A 27,194-nucleotide genomic window follows, 5' to 3' on the forward strand; every position below is an offset into this window, starting at 1 on the left:
TGTCACAATGAAATCTATAGCACTTGGGTTAAAAGTATGTGAGGTTGTGGGAGAAGCCAGAGGTGCGTTGATAAGGGCCTCTTGCCAGTGGCTTTGTTTGCCAGGAACGCAGCAGACTCGATGTTTTTTACAGGATGTTTTCATCTCTTCGTCAACTTTGCAGTTTTTCCTGCAGCGCCCCAATTTTTGCCAGCATTTTTTTCTACCATAGTCTGAATAATAAAAGGAAAGATCACTGATTTGAGATTACTGATGCCCTCCATTTCACAAGCATGACTGTATATTTGGCACCCCATAGGGCTTTCAAGCTCAGAGCTGGCAAATACCATGTTTCAAAAAATATCTGTTTCCAACCTCCTACCTGCCAGGTTTTTTTTTTTTAACTTTTCTGAAGGTGAGATGAATCTTATCATAAATGAAAAGAAACTTGCTAAATACAAGGAATTGGAGCTAGTTATAATGAAGCTACCTGGGCCTGTGTGATGCGAGCTAGCCACATAAAGAAAAGTTCACCTTGTTGTCACTGTGATTGAGTTACTTTCATTGGTCATGCCCCATGTGGTTAAATTTCTTTGCGTACATTCTACCACACAATATACATTCAAATCAGTATATAAAATATATCTGTATAGTTGAAAGAATAATAATAAAATGAATATCCATGAACCTGCATTCTGATTAAGAAACATTACTAGCATTTTAGAACCTGACTTAGGTTCTAATACGTATAGGAATTCGTATTTGAGAGGCTTCGTTTGCTCACGTATGGGACCAGTGCTGCTTCAGTTTCATGACGTGTATATGAATTGAGTAGAGGTCTTGTTAAAATGCAGATTCAGTAGGTGGGGCAGAGTCTCAGTTTCTGTTTTTCTAACAATCCTCTGGGTGATGCCATTAGTGCTAGTCCATCAACTGTTTTATGTAGCAAGATTTCAGACCATAAAAAAACCTCACTAAGTTCCATGTGTTAACTATCATACATTCTAGGTTTTCCAACCAAATGTAATAAAATTAGAATTAAAAATCTCGTGCATTTGGAAATCAAATAATACGGTAAAAAAATAAAACCTAGATTAGAAGAGTAGTAAGAAAGTCGGACATAATGAAGACAGAAGAAATGAAATTAGAAAATTTCTGGAAAGGTGAATTAGGAAAAAAAGAGAAAAATAAAAATGACATCTCTAGTGACAGGGTGAAATAAAAACAGATACAGCATATTAAAAAATGACAAAGAGAAGTATCAACAACTGTACACAAACGTAATTCCAAACTAGATGAAATGTGTAAATTCCTATAAATATTCCAAGAATGGCATAGGAAGGAAATACAAACTTAAATAAAGCAATAGGTGTTTGTAAGTTGAAATGGTAGTTAGAAAAACCTCTTCTTCCCAAAAGCCTCAGCCCTGGATGATTTTTAAAATTTTGGTAAAATACATATAACATAAAAGTTACCATTTTTAAGTGTATAGTTCAGGAGCCTTACATACATTCACACTGTTGCGTTACCATCACCACCATCCATCCACAGAACTCTTTTCATCTTGCAGTACTTGAAATTGTGCCTAACAAAAAATAACACTTCTCATTCCCTTGGCAATCACCATTCTACTTTCTGTCTCTACGAATCTGACTATCCTAAGTTCCTTATATGAGTGGAAGCATACAGTATTTGTTATTTTGTGACTGTCTTATCTCATTTAGCATTGTCTTCAATGTTCATCCACACTGTTGCATGTATCAGAATTGTCTTCCTTTTTAAGGCTAAGGAACATTCTATTGCATTTATATACCACATGTTGTTTATCCATTCGTCACTCAATGGACATTTAGATTGCTTCCACCTTTTGGCTATTGCGAATAATGCTGTTATTATTTAAACCTAGATGATTTTTTAAGGTGCATTCCACTACTTTCACCAAAGATCCAGGTATTGTCTTACATAAAATGTTCCAGAAAATAGCTGAGGGTGGGGTGGGGTGGGGAGGATAGCTGTCTAGTGTATCTTGGTTCTAAAACCAGAAAATTGTAGGTCTATTTTCTTTATAAATATATATTTTAAAATATTCTTATAGAGTATTAGCCAGTTGAATTCAAGAGTATATTAAAATACACATGATCAAGTAGGGCTTAACTCCAAATGTAACCTATCATCCAAGATTAGAAAATCTTCCCATGAGATTCACCAGCTTTATACAATTAAGAAGATAAATAATAGAATTATATCATTTAATGTAAAAGATTATTTGATAAAGTTCAATGCTTACTTATGGTGAAAACTCTAGGCAAACCAGAATAGAGGGGATTTCCTTAATTTTGATGAAGGTTATGTATCAAATTCTAGAGTTAATGTTATCTAATGGAGAAACTAATTCCCAGTAAGTCAGGAAAACAAAAAATACTCTCCATTATTGGTATTCTTTAAAATAATAGTGGTGGAACTGATCAGTGTTTAAAGGAAAAAAAGAAAAAGAAAAAGAAAACAAAAGTGTGAGGATTGGAAGAAAAGAGATAAAATTGTCATCCGTTCTAACAGTTATGATTATAATATAAAAAAGAACTAACAAACTATTACAATTAATAGGAGTTCAGTAATTATGTCATATGCAATATCAATTTACAAGAATCAGTAGCATTTCTCTCAACCAACAATAACTAATTAGAAAATATAATAAAATATATTGCATAGCTATGAAGTATCTTGTTTAAAACTAAGAATGACCTTCATGGGATATATTTTAAAACTCTAACAGAAGATGTGACCTTGGATAGGCTGACTTTATTAAATAGATTCACTTTGCTGTGAATTAATCCATAAATTTAATGAAATCCCAATCAAAATCCCAGTGGTACCTTTTGGAGACTTGATTATTTTACTTTAAAACTTATAATAAATAAAGGCCACTGATGCTAAGATTACTTAAAAAAAAAGTAAGACAAAAATTTGTCTTTCTGGACACTGACAGACTATAAAGCCATGGTATTACAAAAAAATATAGCACAGTTACAAGAACAAATATATCAATAGAAAACAATAGATAGCTTAAAACAGATCCATGCTTAAATGGGGAACTTAGTATGCAATAACAATAACACCAGGAATCAATGGAGAAAGCATAGATTATTTAGCATACAGTGTTGGGAAAACTGGCTCACTCTATGAGAAAAATGAAAGTGGATTTACACATTCCACTAGTGGCTTGAAGATCTAAACGTCAAAGTCAAAGCTAAAAAGTTATTGGAAAATAATGTCAGAGATTTCCTTTGAGACATAAGAATGGAGAAGAACTTCTTTAACAAAATCTCCAAGCATAGCGTGCAAGACAAAATATTGTTGAATTTGATTAGACCAGAATTAAGTGTTTCTGTTCAATAAAGGACATATCCCAGGCAAAGTTCATAGGCAACTAGATTACAAGTTGAGGGGTAATATACCCAGTGACTAAAGCTGACTAGGAAATAATATCAAAAATAAAGAACTCCTAATATCATCAAGAAAGTATCACCCAGAAGAAGCAATGGGCAAAGAACATAAATTGTGAATTAACAGAAGTAGAGTCACTTGTTTACATATTCAACAAATGTTTGTTCAGTGTGGATTATATACCATGTGCTATTCAAGGTGCAGGAGGATATATCCATTAACAAAACAAACTAAACTTCCTGCTGGCATGAAAATTTCAGTCTTTTTAGGAGACAATAGATGAGACAGTAAGAGAAGAAAGTAAAACGTTCTTTATGTTAGACACAGTTAGATACAGATGAAAAGCGTTATGGAGAGTAGTGAAGCAGAGAAGGGGAAGTAGGAAGTGTGTGATTGGAAGGGAAGTAGTGAAAGATCTCATTGAGAAGGAAGTAAGAGAGTGAGCTGAGACTAACTGGGGCAAGAATGCACCGGGCAGAGGAAGCAGCAAGTACAAAGGCCCAGAGGCAGGATCTATCCCCAAATTTTTGAATAAGAATAAGGTGGCTGTGATGACTGTACAATAAGGTAGGTGGAGAGTAATTAGAGAAATATAATGGAGGCTGAGATCACAGAGTCTTGCAAGTCATTGAAAGGAAGCCATTCACATATTTTGATCAGAGGATAAGAGAAGTGCAAAAGAAAACAACAGTGTGATATCACTTTATAGGCATCAGACTGGTAAAAAACAATGAGTGTTGGAGAAATTATGGTAACACAGTGACTTGTGTGCACTCCTAGTGAGAGGTATGGAGATTTCCCTGTCCCTATAAATGTCACTGATTTTTATTTTTCTTCCTTAAATGTAGGGGCTATCCAGGATAAAACATGAAGACTTCATGCTTCTTTCATCATCTCAACTGCTCCCTCCAAGGGGATGGCTCCAAATTTATATCTCTTGCCAGAACACTCAGACTTGAAACCCCAAAACATGTAATATTTCCTTCACTCCCCACATATTCTGACTTTCCATGATTCATGGATCGCTTTTACAGAATCTTGCACATCCATCTCTTTCCTCGTCTCGACACCCACACCAGAACTCAAAGCAGACAGAATTGGTCCCAAGTGGACCACACAGAATTGTCTTTGATTTTGTCTGGAATTGCCACTGGAAAATTACTGAAAACCCCACTAGCTAGTAATTTGTACTGGCAGTGTCCTGAAATGTATATAAGGGAGGAATTCATGGAATAAAACATTTTGCACTTACCTTTAACCTGGACATTTGGCCTTAAGGAATCTATTCTATGTAAGTCCTTGTCCAAATACGTAAAGACACTTGTACAAATATGTTCATTGATGTGTTGTTAGAAAATTCCCAAATGACTGTACACAAATTATGTCTTATCATACAGCGGAATTTTAGAAAGAATGAAGCAGATCTTTAGATGGTGACATGAAAAGATGGTCATAAAATATTATTAAGTGAAAGAAGAATGCTGAACCATGTATATAGTGTGTTTACTTTTGTTTATAAAACAAACATATAGATTCATTTTTATATGACTTTGTTTATACATTGAAATGTATCTTGAGAGATATTAATATATAACATAGGAGAAAATAAGGTACTTTGAATAAAAAACTATTCAAGTGCAATTCAGCAGCAATTTCAAAGGTCTGGTCATGACTTTCGATATACTTTAAAAAATTAATGATGATTAAAAACCTAGACTTTCATGGTAGAAAGGAAAAAAAACAATGAATTCTATTTTTCACATACAGCTCTGCAGATCTTTTCTGACTTGTTCACCAAATTCCAGAATGTCAGAGAAAAAAAAAGGACCTCACTTAAAGCTACAACAGGACTTGTAAAGCCAAGAAAACAGGAAAGTGGGCTTTGGGAATCACTTTCAAGAGCTGACACAAGCTGGAGAGAGAACTGAAGTGAGTCAGGCTCTCAGTTGGTTTCTTAGGGGGCATCTTGGAATTCAGAACCAAAGACAACTCTGGATGTTGGGCTGTCCCTGTCTATTCAGGAAGAGCTTGTCTTACCCTTAGGTTCTGCTCTGCCAGTAACATGGTCCCAAGTGGGGGAGGGCATGGAGCTGCTCAGGTTGGGGGGTACAGCGACATATTGAAATTTCCATGGGCTAGAGCTCTTTCTGCTTCCATTTCTGCAGCTTCTCTGGGTTCTGATTACCTGGATTCACTTGTGGTAGGAACACAAGGACAGCAAGAGCCAGAAGCGGGAGTCTCATGGTTCTTGGGAAGTAGGAGGCAGTGGATCCAGGCGTCCAGAACCCTTTGCGCAGTGTGAATCTGAACTAGAGTTTTATTGGCCTCTCTGGGGTGGGGGCAGGGGATGGGGCACTGAACTGGACAGACAATATAAAAGCTAATCCATGCGGAACATTAGTGTCCTGACCGGTACATTGATCAAGCATCTGAGACAGGCGCTGGGGGTCAAGTAGAGGATTAGAAGTCGTGGGCTTGTAGGGGGTGTTTGGATATATGGAGAGGGAGGGCTTGCATGCCAGGATACCTTCCATGGCTTCCCCAGGCCTCTCATCAGGGTCCTGCCTCCTCTGCTCAGAGTCCCTCTGGCTATGACATAAGCCTGCTTTTAGTATATGTGCTGCCGAAGCGAGCACGACATAAGCCTGCTTTTGAACTGCCTACATACTTGTGTGTTTAGTCTCCAGTGAACTGTGAGATTCCTAAGAGTAAGGACTGTGTCTCTCATTTTTGAACACCAAGGCACAAAGCATGATCTCAGTGATGGTTTGTGGAAATAAAGTGTAATGAACACACATCAATCTGTAGTCCAAATCTCTTACACATGTGCCCACTAGGGAAAGTGACTTGCCCAAGATAATAAAAATGGCTTGCAGCAGAGTTTGGGGGAGATAATTTATAATAGGAATTAAAGGGGGAAGTTACTCAATATCATCAGAAATGCTGCTTACCCAAGGCAGTTCCACAGTAGCTTGGGATGTTACTTTTGAAAGGCGCATCCTGGAAGCCACTGAAGTGCAGGGATCAACCGAGAAGGTCTCAGCAGTCAGATCTGCCTTTGGGATGCAGAGCCCCAACGGAACCTGAGAGTCAGCCTGGTCCTGCCTCGTTTCAGTCACATTTTCACCCTGTCTCAACTCTTGCTTCTTCTTGTTTACTTGGCTCTAAAGGTCCCTGTAAAGCTTTAGAGGAGGTTGCTGATTTTCCTCTTCTGGGATGGATGGCCATATTTATGAGAACAGATAGTAGGAATTAGCCAGGCTGTTGTGTGGATGAGGAAACTGTTCTCTTCTGGATGACCCCATGTGGGGTTGTCATGTCCAGGATGGTGATGGACTATTTCCAAATTAATTTTAGATGAGTATCTTCTAACAGGCAGAACTCACTTACTATGAAATGGCTGCCCACAGAGATCAAGGGCATTCTGTAACTGATTTTTTCAAGCTGAGGCTAAGTGATGAAACAGGAGGAATTTCTACACAGGGTAAAGAATAGCTTTTCTGGTTCCATCTGAGCATAAAAATCTATATTTTAAATTTATGAATGGTGTCTCTCTATGTCCTGATGGTGAGAGAGATATCTGTCCCTTTCTAAATAGAAGGGCTTGAGCAAAACCACTTTTTGTCATGCTACAGAATAGCAGGAACATTTAGATTACCCCCAACCCAATTCACAGAGCCTGCTCTAATGTCTCAGATGGTGGTGATGGGTAATTTCTAAGAAGACATGTCCTGAAGGGGAAAAGCTTATTATAGGGGAGAAGGGAAATGGGTGTGGTCCATGGCATCACAGTGAGCCTCTGGCCAAGTGCCCACACCCAGCCATTCTTGTCAAGGGATAAATTGTGGTTCTATCCATCAATAAATATACCTGGAGGATATTACTTAATAGTTGGACTTTCGTTTTGCTGAAAGCTGTTCTTATTTTTTTAATTTTTATTAAATTTATTGGGGTGATATTCGTTAGTAAAATTATATATAGTTTTAATGTTTCTATTTTTTTAAACACTTTTACTGAAGTATAATTAACAAACAGTAAGTCATACATATTTAAAGCATGCAATTTTATAATTTTGACATGTGTATACTCATGAAACCGTCACCACAATCAAGAGGATTAACATATCTACTCCTCCTCAAAGATTTTTCCTGCCTCTTTGGAATCCCTCCCTCTTGCCTCTTCTTGCCCTCTCCCTCCACCCTTAAGCAACATCTGATCTGCTTTTTGTAACCATACACTAGTTTTCATTTTCCAGAATTTTATATCAATGTAATCATACTGTATGTACTTTTTTTAAAAATAAAAACCTGGCTTATATAATTCAGTGTCATTATTTTGAGATTCATCTGTGCTGTAATGTGTTTCAACAGTTAATTTCTTTTTACTGCTGAGTGGTGTTCCAGTGTATGAACATACCAGATTATCCATTTAGACATTGGTTTCTAGTTTGGGCTATTACAAATAAAGCTACTATGAACATTCATGTATAAGTCTTTGTATGAACATATGCTTTCTGTTCTTTTGGATAAATATCTGGGAGTAGAATGTCTGGATAACACAGTGTCAGTTTCATGTATCAGGAAAATCACCACTCTGGTTATTTTTCAAAGTGGTCGTACCATTTTGCACTCCCACCAGCAGTACATGAGAGTTTCAATTCCTCCACCTCCTCACCAACATTTGGTATGGTCAGTTCTTTTAATTTTAGCCATTGTAATCAGTATGCAGTGGTGTCTCACTGTTGCCTAAATTTGTAACTCCTTAATTATTAATAATGTTGAAGACCTTTCCACTTGTAAAGTGGTTTTGGCTGTTCTAGACCCTTTGTACTTCTATATGAATTTTAAAATCTGTGTGTCAATTGTCATGTCCAGGATGGTGATGGGCTATTTCCAAATTAATTTTAGATTAGTATCTTTCAACAGGCAGAACTCCCTTACTATGAAATCGCTGCCCTACTGGTACTTTAACTGTGATTGCGTTGAATTTATAAATCAATTTGGAGAGAATTGACATCTTAAAAGTGTTGAGTTTTCTTACACATAGACATCAGTATATCTTTGCACTTAGTTAGGTCCTCCTGAACTGAATTCCACAATGTTTATAGCTTTTAATAAACAGGCCTTACACATCTTTTGTCAGATTTGTCCCTAGGTATTTCATTTTGGATGCTATTATAAATGGTAATTTAAATTTTTTGATTTATTTGTTCCTAGTATAGACAAATATAATTGATTTTACAAAAATGTTTTATTAGGGGTGGCCGGTTAGCTCAGTTGGTTAGAGTGTGATGCTCCTAACACCAGGGTTGCCTGTTCGATCCCCGCTTGGGCCAGTGTGAGCTGTGCCCTCCACAATTAGGTTGAGACAACTACTTGACTTGGAGCTGATGGGTCCTAGAAAAATACACTTAAAATAAATCAAAGTTAAAAAAAGGTTGTATAAAATTTATTGATGTGACATTGGTTAATAAAATTATATATGTTTCAAGTATACAATTCCATAATATTAGGTTGGTGCAAAAGTGATTGTGGTTTTTGCAATCATTTTTAACCTTTTACACCGCAATTACTTTTGCAATTACCAACCTAATACATCATCTGTGTATTGCATTGTGTGTTCACCACCCAGAGTCAAATCTCCTTTTGTCACCATATATTTGACCCAAGTGATTTTTGTATATTGAACCCATAGTCTGGAACTGTCAAAAACACTTATTTGTTCTAGTAGCTTTTTGGTAGATTCAGTGGGAGTTTCTAATACATAGAGAATTATGTTACCCTGAAATTTGACAAATGTGTGGATCAGATGAAGCTGGGAATTTTGAAAGTTGGGAGGCAGATCATGTGCCTACTTATCTTGTAGTTCTAAGGGAAAAGTAGGGAGAACCAACACGTGTTCCGGTTGGTAGTGGCTGTGATTGGTATGGTATTCCAAGAAAGAGATGACCTCAAGAAAGAACTGGCCAGTTTGGATGTAGAAATCTGAAATAGAGGGCCTTGCAGGGTTATAAAACCAGACTAATCCTAGGTCCCAAATAATAAGAGATGGTATTTGAAAAGGCATTGAGCAACTACATCCTGGTAAGATATTTCAGCTGGAATGAAGTGAATGAGAGAAAAAATTAGATTAGTGGTGTAGACATTCAAATTAAGTCTAAGAGCCTCAAGGTAGCTGTCATTCATGAGAGAGAGAGTGAGAGAGAGAGAGAAAGAGAAAACAGCACAAAGAATCATAAAAAAATAATTTGAGAAATAGTAAGTGTAGGAAGGAACATGGACATGGGTTTGGTTAGTTGCAGATGGGACTGACTGGAAGCAAATATCTCAGGAGCATACTAAGTCTTCCAAGGTAACCATATTGCCAAATAAACCATTAACCCCAGGCCAACAAAATCTCTGACTGTCTGAATCGTAAAACAATCTTTGGTTTTCCAATCTTTCATGAAGGGAGAGAGGCTTCAAAGACTAGTTCCCAAACACCAATTTCAGATATGGCCAAGAAGAATTATGTATAAGGAGGAAGCTCCAGAAGGATGGATTTGGGGGCCAGAGAGAATAAAGGGCAAGGGAGTTCACCTCAGAGAGCAGCATCAGGGCCTCCGCAAGACACAGAGTGGGCTTAGTGGCCCACAATTTGGGCTTAATGGCATTTCAACATTGTCATGGACCAATGGCTGCTGGTCATTTCTAAATGAGAATATTTATTATAGTTACTTTACTCCTGACCTAGCATTTTATATGGTGTGGATGGGCAGATAACTCGTCTTTTTAGTCTATAGCTTGTCAGACTGAGGAGCTACCTCTTGTATAGGCCCTTGGATTATCAAACATGACCAGAGCTTGGGTCAAGAAAATAAACCCATGGAACATTTAAATCAACAAAATTGTCTTTGTTATCTAGTTCTTAAGCAAAGGAGGCAGAAGAATTCCTCAGAGCAAACTCTGGCCCAGCCCCATTCTAGGGCAAGACGTCAGACAGAAGTTTATTTGTTTGCTTATAGAAGTGTTTGTTTTATTTTTAGTTTAAATGTTTTTGATATATAACGTTGTATAAATTTACAGTGTACATGTTGATTAGATACATTTATATATTGTAATATGATAACCATTGTAGAGCTAGGTGGCATCTCTATCATGTCACATAATTATCTTTTCTTTTTTGTCGTGGGACCAACTAAGACCTGATCTCTTCTCAAGTTTGGTGGTTTATTATTGTTGTCTACATTCACTATACTGTGCATGAGATCTCCAGGACTTATTTACCTAGTAGTTGTAAGTTTGTACCCTTAAACAACATATCTCCTGTTCCCCAAGATCGTTCCTATTACCTCAGCCCCTGGTAACCACTATTTTATTCTGATTTTACAAGTTTGGTGTGTTTTGGATTTCACATATAGGCGATATCACATAGTATTTATATTTCTCTATCTGACTTTTCTCACTTAGCATAATGTCCTTAAAGTCCATTCATGTTGTTGCAAATGGCACCATTTCCTCTTTCTTATGGCAGAACAATACTCCATTGTGTATTTATACCACACCTTCTTTATCCATTCATTCTTTGATAGGGAGGTTGTTTCCATATCTTGGCTATTGTGGATAATGCTGTAATAAGCATGGGAGTGCATATATCACTTTAAGATCTTGCTTTCATTTCTTTTGGATATATACCCAGAAGTGAAATTGCTGGATCATGTGGTACCTCTATTTTTAATTTTTTGAGGAACCTCCACAGTGGCTGAATCAATTTACGTTCCTGCTAACAGTCCACAAGGGTTCCCTTTTGTCTACATTCTTTTTTTTTTTTTTAGTTTCTGTTGTAAAGATTTTGTAGGGTATCCGATGGATACTTGTCTCATTAGGGAGACCACACTTCAGGGATGGTGTAAGGGCCTGACCACTGCAGGGTACACCTTTTGTCTACATTCTTGACAACCCTTGTTATCTCTTGTCTTCCTGGTGATAGCCATTCTACCATGAGTGAGGTGATGTCTCATTGTGGCTTTGATTTGAATTTCCCTAATGAACGTTAGGCAGTTTCCCTAATGTTGAGTACATTTTCATGTAGATGTTGACCATTTGTGTATCTTCTTTGGAAAAATGTCTATTCAGGTTCTTTGCCCATTTCTCCTATTAATCAGATTATGAATTAATTTTTGTACTTAATTGTCTGAGTTCCTTATCTATTTTAGGTACTAACCCCTTACCAAATATATGATTTGCAAATATTTTCTCCCATTCCACGGGTTGCCTTTACATTTCGTTGATTGTTTCTTTTGCTGTGCCACAGCTTTTTAGTTTTACGTGGTCCCACTTGTTGATCTTGCTTTTGTTGCTTGGGCTTTTGGTGTCACGTCCAAAAAATTATAGTCAAGACCAATGTCAAAAACTTAGGAATTTTGGGACAGCTGGATGGCTCAGCTGGTTAGAGCGTGAGCTCTGAACAGCAGGGTTGCCGGTTCGATTCCCACATGGGATGGTGGGCTGCGCCCCCTGCAACTGAAGATTGAAAATGGCAACTGGACTTGGAGCTGAGCTGCGCCCTCCACAACTAAATTGAAGGACAAATGACTGGGAGCTGATGGGCCCTGCAGGAACACACTGTCCCTTAACATTCCCCAACAAAAAAAATTAAACAAAAAAAAGTAAGAGTTTTTACCCTGCTTCCTTCTAGGAGTTTTATAGTTTCAGGTCTTAAAGTTAAGTCTTTAATCGGTTTTGAGTTAATTTTTGTGAGTTTTTGAAGATAAGGGTGAGTCTAATTTTATTTTTCTGCATGTGGTTATCCAGTTTTTTCAATACCACTTGTAGAAGAGAATATCCTTTCCCCATTGAGTATTCTTGGCTCCTTTGTTAAATATTAGTTGAACATATGTATGCTATGTTTTTTTCCTATACATACATACCTTTGATAAAGTTTAATTTGTAAAGTAGGCACAGTAACAGATTAACAATAATAACTAATAACAAAATAGAACAACTATAACAATATACTATAATAAAAGTTATGTGAATGTGGTCACTCTCTCTCAAAATATCTGATAACTGATCTGATAACTGAAACAGCTACTAAATGACTAACAGGTGAGATGGAGATGCTGGACAAAGGGATGATTCACGGCCTCCAGGTGGGATGGATTGGGCTGATGTAAGATTTCATCACACTACTCAGAAATTTAAAACTTATGAATTGTTCATTTCTGGAATTTTCCATTAAATATTTTCAGACCACAGTTGACCATGGGTAACTGAAATCTCAGAAAGCGAGACTATGGATAAGGGAGGACTAGTGTAATGATTTCTTTTTGCCAATGAACAGGGTTCTTGGTATGATCAGGGACAATGTCCCCTATTAAATTAAGCATTTTAACTCTCATATTCTAATATTCTTACTTAATTGCTATTCACATGAACTATGAAACGCTCAGATAATTGTATTAAAATTCCCCACATGTGATTAAGCATTTAATCAAATTCTCCTTATATTAATTTTACAGTATAAATTAATTTTGTTGCTTTATTTTATGGTGCATCAATTTTTACGACTGTCACTGCTTCTCTGTAGATTGTGCCATTTACTTTTACATATTTTACTTTGTTTTGTCCTTGAATTCTACTTTAACTTTTGTGTTAACATAGAAATTGTACATAATAATTGCCTATAAAAATAATTGTCTATAAAATTATTGTATTGCACTTCCAACTTCCAGAATTGCAGATGAGAAGTCTGATGTTAGTTTGATTCTCTTTCCTTTGTTGGTATCTTGTGTCCTTTGTCTGGAAGCTTCCGATATTGCTTTTCTATCCTGGGAAAGCAGATTAATTTGTTTTGCTAGTTTATGTCTAGATATGTGCTATCTCTCATGGATATGCCTGGGACTTGGCAAGTTGTTTCAATGTAAAAACTCATGTTTTTCTTCAGTTTTGAGAAGTTTCCTTTTATTATGTCTCTAATTATAACTTCTACATGTTCTCCTTCTAATTTTTGAACTCGTTATTTGGAGAGGTACCATGCAAGTGTTTTTTACAGTACCTTTCCCTCTTGGAATGTGTAGCAGAAATCGTCTCATGAAAGTATAAGGAAAGTGCAAGAAGAATTCCCCCAGCCAACAATTTTCATTTCATTGTACTTTGTTTTGCACTGAGAAATATCTCTTCCATGTCATCATGTAGATCACCAATTCAGCTCTTCTGGGGACCATCCTTTGTTTACTTCCTTTAATACAATTTTAAACTGACCATATTGCTTTGAGTTTTCAAAGGTATTTTTGTGCTCCATTTTTATTTCCTGAAAGTCTGGCTTACGTCAAAAATTAAAATTTATCTGATTCTTCTATTCGTTTCATTTCAAAGAGAATGTAGTAGGAGTAAAATGTTTTTGTCTGTACAGCATGTCCCCTTGGGGCACTGCCTCCATTGATGGACCTGCTCATCGCAAAACCATAACCCCATGACTGCTGGTGAGAGCACATGAGCTATAATGGGTGAATCGATTTTCTGTGTGGAATTGGGATCTAAAGCTGAGAAAACCTTGACACTGGCCTCACCCTAGAAAGACTGAGAAGCAAAATTGGGGCCCTCCCAGCTCCAGTGAGGGAGATGTGCTCTCACCTTGTCTCATATGGTAAGGAATTACTCAAATATAAGTTGGTGCAGATTTGGGGCATCTAAAACAGATGAATGACCACTACTGCCCTTCATGTAATAAGTGTCAGAGCCAGATTCAGACCCAAGTCTACGAATCAGTTTTTCGTCTTAATCATTATGATATGCTTGCTGTGAAATACTCCTCCTTTTTAAAAGAGAATGTCCTCTGTGCTGTGCAAAACCTTTTTAGTTTGATGTTATCCCGCTTATTTATTTTTGCTTTTGTTGCCTGTACTTTGGGCGTCAATTTCCCAAAAAACTATTGCCAATATCAGTGTCAAGGAGCTTTCCCCTCAGTTTTCTTCTAGGAGCAGCACTTCCTTCAGTCCTTACTGACTGGCTCAGGAGAGAAAGGCATTCACCAGGGAGTCCTGCGTGGGATCTTTTCTATGGATACAACCACTCCACTTCTCTTGTTGCCTCTTTGAGGGGATGTCTTAGGACTGTGTGCCTTTCCTCCATTTCTCAAAGCTAGACCAAGTGCTGAATGCCTCTTGTTTATTTTCCCTAGCACAGTTCCCTAAAGTGTTCAAGGTGACGTGCCTACACCCAGACCAGCGGAGACGAGCCAGCTGTCTGAGTGTGCTCTTGCATGATCTGCAGAGGCTTGCACGTGCCATGGGGGGGCACACATGATGCTGGCCATAGAAGGGGAGGGGTGTGTGGAGTGCTGGCAGGGCATATGAGCTAGCTGGGTGGGTCTGCAGGTGTTGTATTATATGAGTTTCATGGGCAGGCCTCTTGGTGGAGTCCAGGGGGTTGTTAGTAGAATCTATGGCCCTTTGTTGAGTTCTGCACCCCCAGTTGCTGTGAGCCCTTATCTCTTTTCTTGGCTCTTTGCTGTCATCAGAGTAGTCAGTTATGCTGATCCCCTCAGTGTCCTGGGCAGAGCAAGAAAGAAGCAGGCCTTTTGGATAATGCACAGCTGGAGAAGCTGGGCACTCACTATGTTCTCACTTTCCCCATGGGAGAAATTGCAGATCCAAATGGTCTCTTTTGGCACTCAGCTGTGTCGCCTTGGGGAAGGGGTGAGACAGGTAATTTGAAACTATTCTTTTTACCCTTTTCACTGCATCTATTTTTATAATTTTTGCTTCAATGTGGTGTTGGGACTCTTCTGCTGGACTCTTGGGCTCCTACAAAGTTACTCTCATCCATTGGGTGGTTGTCAAAATCAGTGTTTCTGTGTGTATGTCAGGTGGGTGAGGGTTGAAAACTCCTGTTCTGCCATCTTGATGATATCACTTCTTTAGATGATTTTCTAAATCTCTCTATCTTCTATTCTTTTTAGTTGGCATTTCACTGTAAAGTAGGACTTTTCCTCATCAACTGGGGCTATTTGGTTAACCTGACATACAGTTGCAGTCAGTTAAATATGGAATTATTTCCCTCTATTTACCAATTTTCAGAGTAAGAAATTGATCAGTAGTCATTTCAAATGGTAATGTAATATCTGGATTTATTTTTTTGTTTTAAGGATCAACATGCAAGAATTTTTATTGACTCACTATCTGTTTTATAATGCTCATTTTAAAATTTACCTTTAAATAATTCACTCTTTTTAGTGTACTGTTCTATGGATTTTTAAAAATAAACTTTATTTTTAGTAGAATTTGGATTTACAGAAAAAAATGCGGATAGTACAGAGAGGTCTCATATACCGTGCACCCTGGTGTTTTCTAGTACTAAGATCTTACATTACTATGATGCCTTTGTTACAATCAATGACCCAATCTTTTTAAAAAATTTTTAAAAGTTTATCGGGGTGACAATTGTTAGTAAAGTTACATAGATTTCAGGTGTACAATTCTGTATTACATCATCTATAAATCCCATTGTGTGTTCACTACCCAGAGTCAGTTCTCCTTCCATCACCATATATTTGATCCCCCTTACCCTCATCTCCCTCCCCCCAGCCCCCTTAGCCTCTGGTAACCACTAAACTATTATCTGTGTCTATGAGTTTTTGTTTCTCATTTGTTTGTTTTGTTCTTTTGTTGTTTTTGGTCTATATACCACATATCAATGAAATCATATGGTTCTCTGCTTTTTCTGTCTGATTTATTTCGCTTAGCATCATACTCTCAAGATCCATCTATGTTGTCACAAATGGTCCTATTTCATCTTTTCTTAGCGCCGAACAGTATTCCCTTGTGTATATATACCACTACTTCTTTATCCATTCATCTATCGAAGGACATTTTGGTTGTTTCCATGTCTTGGCCACCGTAAGTAAAGCTGCAATGAACATTGGAGTACACATGTCTTTATGGATAAATGTTTTCATTTTTCAGATTTTTTTGGTAGATACCCAGGAGAGGGATTGCTGGGTCATATGGTAATTCTATTCCTAATTTTTTGAGGAACATCCACACTGCCTTCCATAGTAGCTGCACCAGTCTGCATTCCCACCAACAGTGTATGAGGGTTCCTTTTTCTCCACAGCCTCTCCAACACTTGTTACTATTTGTCTTATTGATGACAGCCATTCTGACTGGGGTGAGGTGATATCTCATTGTGGTTTTTATTTGCATTTCTCTGATGATTAGTGATATTGAGCATTTTTTCATATGTCTATTTGCCATTTGTATGTCCTCTTTGGAGAAATGTCTCTTCAGGCAATGACCCAATCTTGATACATAATCATTAACTAAAGTCCATACTTTATTTATATTTTTAACCAAATGTCCTTTTTTGTGTTCCAAAATACCACCGGATACACATTACATTTAGTTTTGTTGTTGTTGTTTTACATAACAAGTTTATTTTTCTAAAGGAGTATGGACAATAAAGTAAACATACAATCAGATCTTAACTTCTGTCAAGCATTATCTGTCTTAGAATTGTTCCTTTAAGTTCCAGTGTCTAAGTATCTTAAGTTCATTAATCATTATCTTCCTCAGAGTCCATTACTTTCCTTCTGTTGAATTTAACTGAGGTTTCCTTTTCTTGTTTGTTTCTTGTTTGTTTGTTGGCTTCCTTTTTCAAGGATTTCTATTAAACCTTGTTCTGTTATCTTCCCACTTCGTTGTCCATATCTTGCCATCTGTATAAGGTAATTCTCTAGCGCTTTAGTTTTTTCTGGCTTTACAAGAGCTAAGTTAGTTAACCGAGCCCAGGCTGACTGACCAGAACTTGGGCTAAGAGACTGTTTCTCAAATGCATGCTTCCCTGGGCTCTGCTTCCTCCTGGCGTGTTGCACCGCCAGGGTCCCAGTGTTTTGCCTGCAGCTTCGCCAGCCTCTGCTTCCTCGGCGCCTCCAGCACCTCCTCTGCCAGGTGGCGGCCGTTGGGGTCGAGCAGCCCTACATTTAGTTGCTGTGTCTACTTCAGTGCCTTTTGGCTATCATAGTGCAGTGTTGTGATTTATAAAAAATATGTATGTGATCATTCAGATGACCAAAATACTGGGGGTGCCAAAAAAATGTATACACATTTTAAGAGATGTTATCTATGTTCAAGCAGCAGTTCGGGTAATTGGAAGTGTCTGGACACTGATGATAACCACTTTGAGCACTTCTTGTAATTGCAGAAGTCAAGCCTGACTTGTATTCATCTTTTGTTATCGGTATATATTGAGTATTACAATTAATACAGTTTTTTTCCTTTCTTAAAACGTGTATACATTTTTTTGGCACTCTGCATACTCGTATATCTCATACCGGGTTTCCCTGAAAATAAGACCTAGCCGGACAATCACTTCTAAGGTATCTTTTGTAGGAAAAATTACTATAAGACCCAGTATTATATTATATTGTATTATATTGTATTGTATTGTATTACATTACATTACATTATATTATATTATTAAAAACCTGGTCTTATATTATAGTAAAATAACATCTTATTATATTATATTAATTTTTGCTCCATAGACGCATTAGAGCTGATTGTCTGGCTAGGTCTTATTTTAAGGGAAACATGGTATATATTTAGTCTTTGTCCACAATTCTGGCTTCACAGCTCCCAAAACTCTTTGGAATTTCCTAAGCATTGAGAGTGATAAAAGTGTCTTTAGTTAAAAGCTGACATTTGGAAAGCCTCCAGGGAGCCTAAGGATGGGGGTTGATTGCCAGGAGACCCAACTGTGAGATTAGAGGGTTGGAACTTTCAGTACCCCCACCTCATGACCTTATGGGAGGGTTGAATCAATCTCCAATAACTGATGATATAATCAATCATGATTATGCAACAAAGCCTCCATAAAAACCCAACAGGACTGGGTTTACAGAGCTTCTGGGTTGGCGAATTCATGGAGATGCAGGGAGAATGGCGCGCCAGTACAGAGCATGAAACTCGGTCACCCTTCCCACGTAACTTACCCTATGTATCTCTTCCAACTGGTTGTTACTGAGTTATATCCTTTTACAGTAAACCAATGATCTAGTAACATGTTTCTCTGAGTTCTGTGAGCCATTCTAACAAATTAATGAACCCCAAGGAGGGGCTTATGGCAACCTCTGATTTATAGCCAGTGAGTCAGAGTGTAGTGACAACCTGGACTTCCGATTGGCTTAGTGAATTCAAGGGGATCGTTGGAACTTCTACACTGTGGAGTCAGTGGCCAGTCAGTCAGAAGCACAGGTATCCTGGGCTTGTATCTGGTCTCTGAAATGTGTGTGTGTGTGTGTGTGTGTGTGTGTGTGTGTGTGTGTGTGTGTGTTCGGGGGTAGAGGTTCATCCATGTCTTTTCATGGATGATAACTCATTTCTTTAAATTGCTGAGTAATATTCCATTCACTATTCTGCCATAATTTGTCTGCTTTTTCACTTATTGTGGGAGAGTTTGGTGGCTTCCAGGTTTCGGCAATTATGAATAAAGCTGCTGTAAACATTTTGCACGTAGGTTTTTGTGTGGATATAATTTTCATGTTAGTTGGGTGCATACCTAAGAGTGCAATTGCTGGATTGTATAGTAAGATTATGTTTATCTTTGTAAATAATTGCCAAATTATTCCGAAGTGCCTGTACCATTTTGTATTCCCAATCAACAAGAATCCCTCCTATTCTACATCCTTAGCAGCATTTGATATTGTCAATTTTTTGGATTTTAGTCATTTTACCTCATTTACAGAGGTATTTCATTATGATTTTGGAATCATAATTCCATTTAAAAGGATTTATATCATAATTCAATTTAAAAGGATTCATTATTTTGCTTTGGGCCTCTGCTGCATGTGTTCAGTTTGGGGGTAAGTGTAGGACTTACACCAATTCATATACAGCCTTTGTTTATCGTCTTGTCCAACTCTCTCCTCTGCGAGATTTCCCCTTACACTACCTGGGTCCCCAGGGTCCTTTTTGACAGTCTTCTTGCTAGAAAGGTAGTTTTCCATTGGAATTTTAGCTGTCTGTACTACTACACAGTTATGTGACTCTTAGGCCACCTTTGGGGCAAAAGAATGAGACAGAAATATAATGGAGCTTTCCTTCACACTTATTGGATCATATGATACATTTTCCATAGTTGTTTGTCCAGAGAGACAAGTTTTTAAAATCAGAATTTTAGCTGCATGCATCTTTTTTACCACGACTGCCCTGCATCTCCACAACTGGCTTTGACCTCAGGGCTGGGCAGGGAAAGAAAAACACACAAAAGTGGAGATACCGGATCCACACACACATTCTCTGCACAGGGACCCATTTTTCTGGTCGTCTGCTCAGAAAGACAGCTTCTCCCAAAAGTTTTGCTGCTTGTACCTGCTGTTCAATTTTTGTACTGAAGCTGCCTTTAGGTCAAAGCTCGGAGATAAAAGTGGGGAAAATCTTTGAGAAAATCACCACATTATGAGTCACCTCTTATATTTTTTCCCCATCTCCAATCTACCTACGATTTTTAACCCTTTGTTTTTTTGAGGTAGTTGCTTCTTGTATTTTATCCAGAGTTATAAGTTTTAATCAGTGGAAGAGGTAGGCTGGAGTGAACTTAACTTCAATTTGGTTAGTACCTAAAGCCTCTTTATCCCTTTTTGATGTTCAAATTGTCATCACTTTGGCCAATGTGTGCTCTTCAAACTGATTCCTATGTCCTTTTAATTTGAATCCATTAAATTTTGAAAGCTTCCTTCATAATGCCTAAAATGACTGCTCTGTCAAATTAAGGATATAAAATACTATTTATTTATTTTTTTGTTCTGCAGGAAGGAGAATATTGGTGTTTCCTGATTTTCCACATGAATGCAGGAAATAAACAGTACAGTGATTTTGCTGTTTCTTATTTTAATAAAGTTCTGAGAGACTTAAATTAGTAATTTAATTCCTTAAATTAGTAAATGATGCCAGGCAATACACTGACTGGCTAAACCAAGCAGAGAATATGAAGCTGAGAACTATGAGATGTCAAAAGAAAGGGAAGGTTTCTTTCTTTTTTGTTTTTTTAGTCTTTAAATTTTTAAATTACAGTTGACATAAAATATTATATTAATTTCAGGTGTACATTATAGTGGTTAGACATTTCTATAACTTAGGAAGTGATCCCCGCAATGTCTAGTACCCCCCTGATATCGTACATAGTTATTACAATCTTATTGACTATATTCCCCATGCTGTACTTTACATCCAAGATGTATTTCCATTTGGGTGTTAAAAACACTTCTAAACAAACATTTCCCCAAGAATCTATAAAGTCATTGGGAAATTAAAAAAAATGTTGTAGTTGGAGGTAATAGTGTATTTATGGCTTTTACCCCATATATGTTCGTGGACTACAGATAGATTTTATTTGAGAAACCATCAGCTGTGGTCTCAGAGGCAGGAACCCTGTTTCTGTCCTCCTGCAATGAGTGTTTGTAGGTGTGTGTGTGTGTTGATTAGTTTAGAATTTTATCTGCTTCCAGGGAAATGAGTTTTCTGACTTTGTGAGAATGTTGCCTCTACTGTTTGGGAACAGGGATTGGAGTACAAAACATCCTGGCACAAAAACCCTTAGCTTAAAATATTACCTGTCCTCATTATCAGGGAAATGCCATCCCCTGGAGGCCAAGCTTTGATTCACAGAAGGTTCCAAGCAGCTTGGTAGTGTTTTCTTTTTTGAATAGATGTTTGTTTTCCTTGAAGAATAAGGATTGCTCTACAATCTCCAGCTTGCCAAGAATTTATAGTTTCTTCTGTTGTTTGAGAGACTTTTCCCTATGTGTGAGGTTATATGAATTGAGAAACCGGGAGTGAATCCAAGAGGATTCAGTCATCCTACTGTCTCCAGCGTGATTCTTTCTGATGCTATGTAAGTACAGGACAGTGGCAGAAGCCACATACCTTTGAATATTGATGTAGATGACATAACCGAGGAAAGGAAGGAGTTTCCTTTAAAAGGTATCTGTATATTAAATAGGCGAGACCACCTAAGGAGGTTATTGGAAAAGGTGTAAAACGTTTTCTTAATACCCAGGGGGGAAATATCAACCCCAAATTCTTAATGCTTTAAATCTGCTAGCACTTTTAGAAAACCTCTCCAGCTTAGGAGAAATTGGCAAGCGTTTGAGGAATTGAGCCGTAAGTTAAACCTTGTAAATGTGCAAATACATTAAATAAGTTAAAGTAAGCTGTCTTCAGAGGACTGAATCTTATCATGGTTTTCTACTTGAAAAAATTCCTTGCAAGTGAAGAAATTAAAGTACTGAACTGTTTAAAATCTTTTGGTCAGAAAGGATATGATCTTTTATGAATAAAATAAAAAATATATACATAAATAAAAACGCAGTAAGAACTCTGCAAAATCACAAAGTTTTTAAAAACGATTTAAATGGTGTTCCTGTGTCCTAATACAAATCTTTTCAATTAACAATATTTTTGGAAAAGAAAAGGGAAAATCTAATTTTAGTTAAACGATCTAAGTATTCCTGCTGAGTAGGATATAAGGAATAAAAGATATGCAAATTGATGTTAAGCTAATAATGAGTTATCATAAAAAGGCATTATGAAACCTTCTATAAAGTTTTTAACATCACTTGGTTAAAAGAGAGATTTTTATGGTTCCATCTAGTTCCCCTCAATACTCCCAATCAAGGGAAACATTTTTGTTTTTATTATTTAATGATGTTTGGGTTAAGAGAAGTGTATACTTATTCTCTCTGAATTTGTCTCAGTGGGAACTAAAAATACAAGCATGATATTTTTAGTTTATCCAAGACTTTATTTATTTATTATTTTACAAAATAGTTAAATACCTAAATTCCTTATACTTTGTACATCAGATAAGTTTTTATTAATTAGAATGAAGTTAATGATATAAAGTATAAACCTAGGTCTTCAATTAAAAGGCCACACCTTAAATATGTAGTGTTTATAAATTTGGCTCTTATAAACTTCAAGTAATATTCCATTTATGTAGACTGATAGTTTCACCACTTACTCCGTCTGGGTACAGTTTTATGATGTCCTTCTTTCTCTGTCAAATTGTTATTATGAATTATGATTTCATTGTCCCTTAAAGTTAAAGGAAATATATTTAATGAAATCTGTCATTGAATTATGATCTATAGAACAATTCAATATTATGGCAATTAGATAGAAATCTTTATTTTGATACTTTAAGAAAATTAAAATTTGGAGAGACAGAGAAAATGAAGTCTATTACCACAGTTATCATTTTTGAAACTTATGTATTGTTATCAATTTGGGCTTTAATCCACCCAAATTAAGTAGTCCAATCAATCAAAGTATTATACACATTGTCTTAAAATATGCTTGATAAGATATTTCGTTAAATATTAGAGCTTATATTGTCATTTAATCATTGCTTAAATATAACTACATATAGATAGGTAGATCTATCTATATCTAGATATATCCATAAGTACATACCGTGTTTCCCCGAAAATAAGACTGGGTCTTATATTAATTTTTGCTCCAAAAGACTCATTAGGGCTTATGTTCAGGGGATGTCATCCTGAAAAATCATGCTAGGGCTTATTTTCCGGTTAGACCTTATTTTTGGGGAAACACGGTATCAAGGTATATTAAAACTAATGAAAAAAATTCGAACTTGAGGAGAAAGGACTGGTAGGTCAGAGAAGACAAAGTTGAACTCAAAATATGTAGTTTGTAATTCAATATGAATTAGCAAATATTTTTTACTTTCTGTGTATTTTGCACAGGTGGCAGACCTTTCTCCCTTCATCAAATGTGTTTTCTCATATCAAAGCATGACTCTTATTATGTATTTAGGTATTTTACGACTTTAGACAACGATAAAAATAAAGATTCCCTTGCTTCAGGAATAGCTGAAATTTCTAATGATCCTTCTCTTAGTATCTACAGTGGTGATTATAAAATATCACGACTCCAGTTATTCACATAGGCAAGTCTGTGGCCTTTGATCTCATGCACATAATGTTATATGTTAATCTTATATGCTCTTATGTTCCACTGACCAACATCCTATGACAGTGCTCACCCATATTGCTCTTGTCCAAGACCAAGACTCAAATTAAGACCTTCAGAGACTAACAGGCATGTTTTGTATGCAGATCAGGTTTGGTATTCATAGATAACTGCACCAAAGATTTCCTCTCTCACTTTGGTTACATAATCTATGACATCATACACACATAGAAAGAAAGAATGTTTTAGCACTCATTAGACTTGATTAATATGTTTTAGAGTCTTTCAGAATTTCTCGACAGTATTATAAAAGTGGTTTTATTTTTACGGTGTGCAGGTAAAGAAAACAGCTCATGTACATTTGAAAACCTATTGTAAATATTTAGATAGATTTTTATAATGTGAAATGTGGCCCAGGTAAATGTTTTCTCTTTTTTTATTGGACCAAAGTCTCTTTATTAGATTAGCTTTCTTTCCCCCCATTTGTTTTTGTTTATTTCTTTGAGGTATATTAACATATAACATTACTTAGAGTAGGGGCAGCTTCTTTCAGTAGAGGAAGTCCCAGAGTGAGACTCAGCTGTGAGCTGTCAGCACCCAGCAGTCCTGGCAGCTAGGGGCATCAAGGCTTTGTAACCGCAGAACCAGTTCAAAATGGTCCTATCCTGTTTAACAAGATATTGAGTTGCTTTTTAGAGACAACAGACCAAAACCAGATGGCATGCAGCTGAAGCATGTGCAGGGGAGAGAACTTTGACCTCCAGTTGCACCTGGAACCACAGTCTTATCCCTCACACACATACACACGGAACGAAAACCTGGGAGATAACCGGAACTTGAACACTGAAACCCTTTCAGAAGAGAAGAGTCCATTGCCCAGAAAGAGTCAGTGCTAATGGGCCTTATCATAAATGGCCAAGTTCCAAGGTCCTCCAGTTAGAACTTGCCCCAGCAGTGCTTCCGCATACATGGTCCCCCAACCCCTTAAAAACCCTTAACCTAGTCCAGTCAGCAAGATGGATTTGAGGTACCATTTAGGTCTCCCATCTTCTCAGTTGGAATCTTCTGAATCAATAAACCTGTCCTCACTCCAAACTCTGATGTTTTGAGTTTGGGCCTTTTGAAGCATTGGGCACATGAACAGGTTTGATAACAGCTTCAGTCCTTATGGGGATTCTAGGTGGTTCACCACAGTATACAATATGAGGTGTATACCTTTCTGAACACCTCTGGATGTTGACCAGTTAAATTTAGTGGACACGGAAAAAACCAGAGTGGTAGCCAGAGAGGTCAAGACTTGTGCTGTCCAGGAGACTGGAAGAAGCCTAAGGGCAGAAATTGATTCTCAAAGATTAGACTCTGTTCTCGTTTTAAATGCATGCAAGGATTTATTAAATAATAATTTGTTGACTGGATTGAGGAGGCATCAGTCTTGCAGACGATAGATGGCTTTGAAGTCCCTGTTTACGAATCTTCACCTACTGTGTTTCCCCAAAAATAAGACCTACCCTGAAAATAAGCCCCAGTTAAGATTGTCAGCCACACGGATGCATTTGGTATGTTACAATGATGTTCTAGAACAAGATGACCTGATTGTATTCGAATAAATATAGATTGTTGGACATGAAAAAATAAGACATCCCCTGAAAATACGCCCTAATGCGTCTTTGGAGTAAAAATTAATATAAGGCCTGGTCTTATTTTCAGGCAAACATGGTAAAATGGGTGTCTGGAAGAAGGATGGAGGCTTGACATTAATTGATCTCTTGTACAAATTCACATATAAATGAGAGCTTTATAGTGAACATTATCACATGATTATAAGACAAGAAGTTTACAGAAAGGTTTGAGTATATCAAAAGGAAAGTAGAGGAGGAAAAGAGAAATGAGAAGGGCCTCTGAAGGAGGAGGTCTGGTAAAAGGAAAGCGTATATTGAAGGTTCTAAGTATTTGGAGACATTTTTTAAAAAAAAGAATTAAGAAAAATTTAACATTCACCTTGTGCTTTCTTGACTTTAAAATGTACAGAATACATCTGAAATCTATGTACCTTTACTAACAATTGTCACCCCAATAAACTTTAATTAAAAATAAATACATAAATAAAATAAAATGTACAGAATAGTAATGGTGCTGGAAGAAACACTATATTTAACAGTGACAATTCTGGAATGTTGCCTAATTTGCAGCATTAACTAATAACAAATGCTCTCACATGGACTTGTTAAAAAACAAAATTAGCCAAGTGAAATGTGAAGATCTAATTGGCTTTATTAAGTGATTCGTGAATTGGGCAGCATTCCATCTAGCATCTAGATGCTCCCCCAGGGGTTGTACAAAATGGAAGGATTTTATAGGAAGAAGGGTGGGACAAGGGAACTATTAACAAAAGAAAATAAAGAATTATTTTTAGACCAGAACATCTTCTTTTGTGGGGAAGGTACCAGGCCAATGTTTTGATCATGCAGTTTGCCTCTTTTTTCTATGGGTGTTGTGGGGTGGAGAGGACCCAAGTGACAGATTACTTCATTGGTGTTGACGAGAAAATTCCAGACTGGCTGATTAAGATTATATTTCTGTAGAGGTTGAAACAGCAACTAGGTCAGGTATTAAAGCTAGGTTTGGTATCATGGGCTTTAACACAAATGATGCCATTTTAGGTCTGTGCTTTTCTCTTTAAAAAAGATTAAAGAATAGTATGTTCTAGAAAAAGAAACCTGGAAGAAAAGGAGCTAAGGCATCTTCTGCAAACTCAAGCCTAAGGTACAGTGTCAACGGCAACAAACATGGGAATTGTGAATGTAAAACATTACATGCTCCATATATTATTTGTTAAAATCTCCCATTTGTTTCTGTCTATAAGTTTTAAACTTGGTTCTCCCCCCCACTTCGTAATCATCAGATTGTAGCCCTTGTCCTAGAAACTGTAAATCCTATTCACTGTTGGCGAAATAAATTTCAATAAGAAGAAAATGTTCCTTTCTCCTAAGCAGTCTGCTAAGAAAGCAGATAACATCCAGTTTGATAAAACTATTCTCATGAAGATTAATGCTAACAAAGAAGTTTTGTAACCCATCCAGACTTCAAAGTTTGTTCCTATGTCCTACGAAATTAACCTCAACCACCATGAGCTCTGTAATTCCAATTGGTTGCCATATTTATCATATTTGTAATATTTTGTCTTTTCTTAAAGATAAAACGCCAGAAGATCACTGAATTTTCCAATTCCTCTCATAAAATGAAACAAACAAGTAAAATGACTCTAGAGTTTTCTTCTCTACACCAAAAGTTGGATATATTTAAATTAATTAATGGCTATTAAGAAAATATTGATCCAACAGTGTCATTTTATAAATATCTTTTCTACTGGCCTCCTCCCCCTCCTGTCTCTGAAGAAAATGTACTTTGTTCAAGACTTTAAGGTAAATCTTCATTCTTATCCTTCTTCTCGGGAGCTGTATGACCTTGGGAAAGTTAACACCCTCCTCTGAACTTCCATTTCTTTATCTGTAATTACTGCACGTGTTGTTGTTTAGAACAGAGCCTGGCACAATATAGTGCTTGATAAATATTAATTGACCTCCCTATCTTGCCTCTTTTCCTTTCCCCCCCTCAATTTTTATTCCCACCTTTCTGCCTTCTCTGTTCCTACAGTGCCTAGCATAAGCCTGAATGCACGAGAAGTGCTCCATATCTCTCCCCTGACAGGAAGGAAGAACAGTTTATTATTTAAAATTATTTCTTTTGTGAACAAAAAAAGGAGGCTATATAATAAGTCTGACAAGCCCAGTGATGGAAAGAA

The 27,194-nt window shown here is 36.9% G+C and overlaps 1 pseudogene across 1 annotated transcript; it reads right to left on the reverse strand.

Moving 5' to 3' along the window:
* Positions 1 to 16,955: 16,955 nt before the first annotated feature.
* LOC308490964 (programmed cell death protein 5-like) lies at positions 16,956 to 19,407 on the reverse strand (annotated as a pseudogene). The gene is made up of 2 exons: positions 19,281 to 19,407; positions 16,956 to 17,376 (listed from the first exon to the last, which is right to left on the reverse strand). The product of its transcript is annotated as a programmed cell death protein 5-like (transcript).
* Between the last annotated feature and the right edge of the window lie 7,787 nt (positions 19,408 to 27,194).

Source organism: Rhinolophus hipposideros (assembly GCF_964194185.1).
Source record: "Rhinolophus hipposideros genome assembly, chromosome: 22".
Classification (NCBI taxonomy): domain Eukaryota; kingdom Metazoa; phylum Chordata; class Mammalia; order Chiroptera; family Rhinolophidae; genus Rhinolophus; species Rhinolophus hipposideros.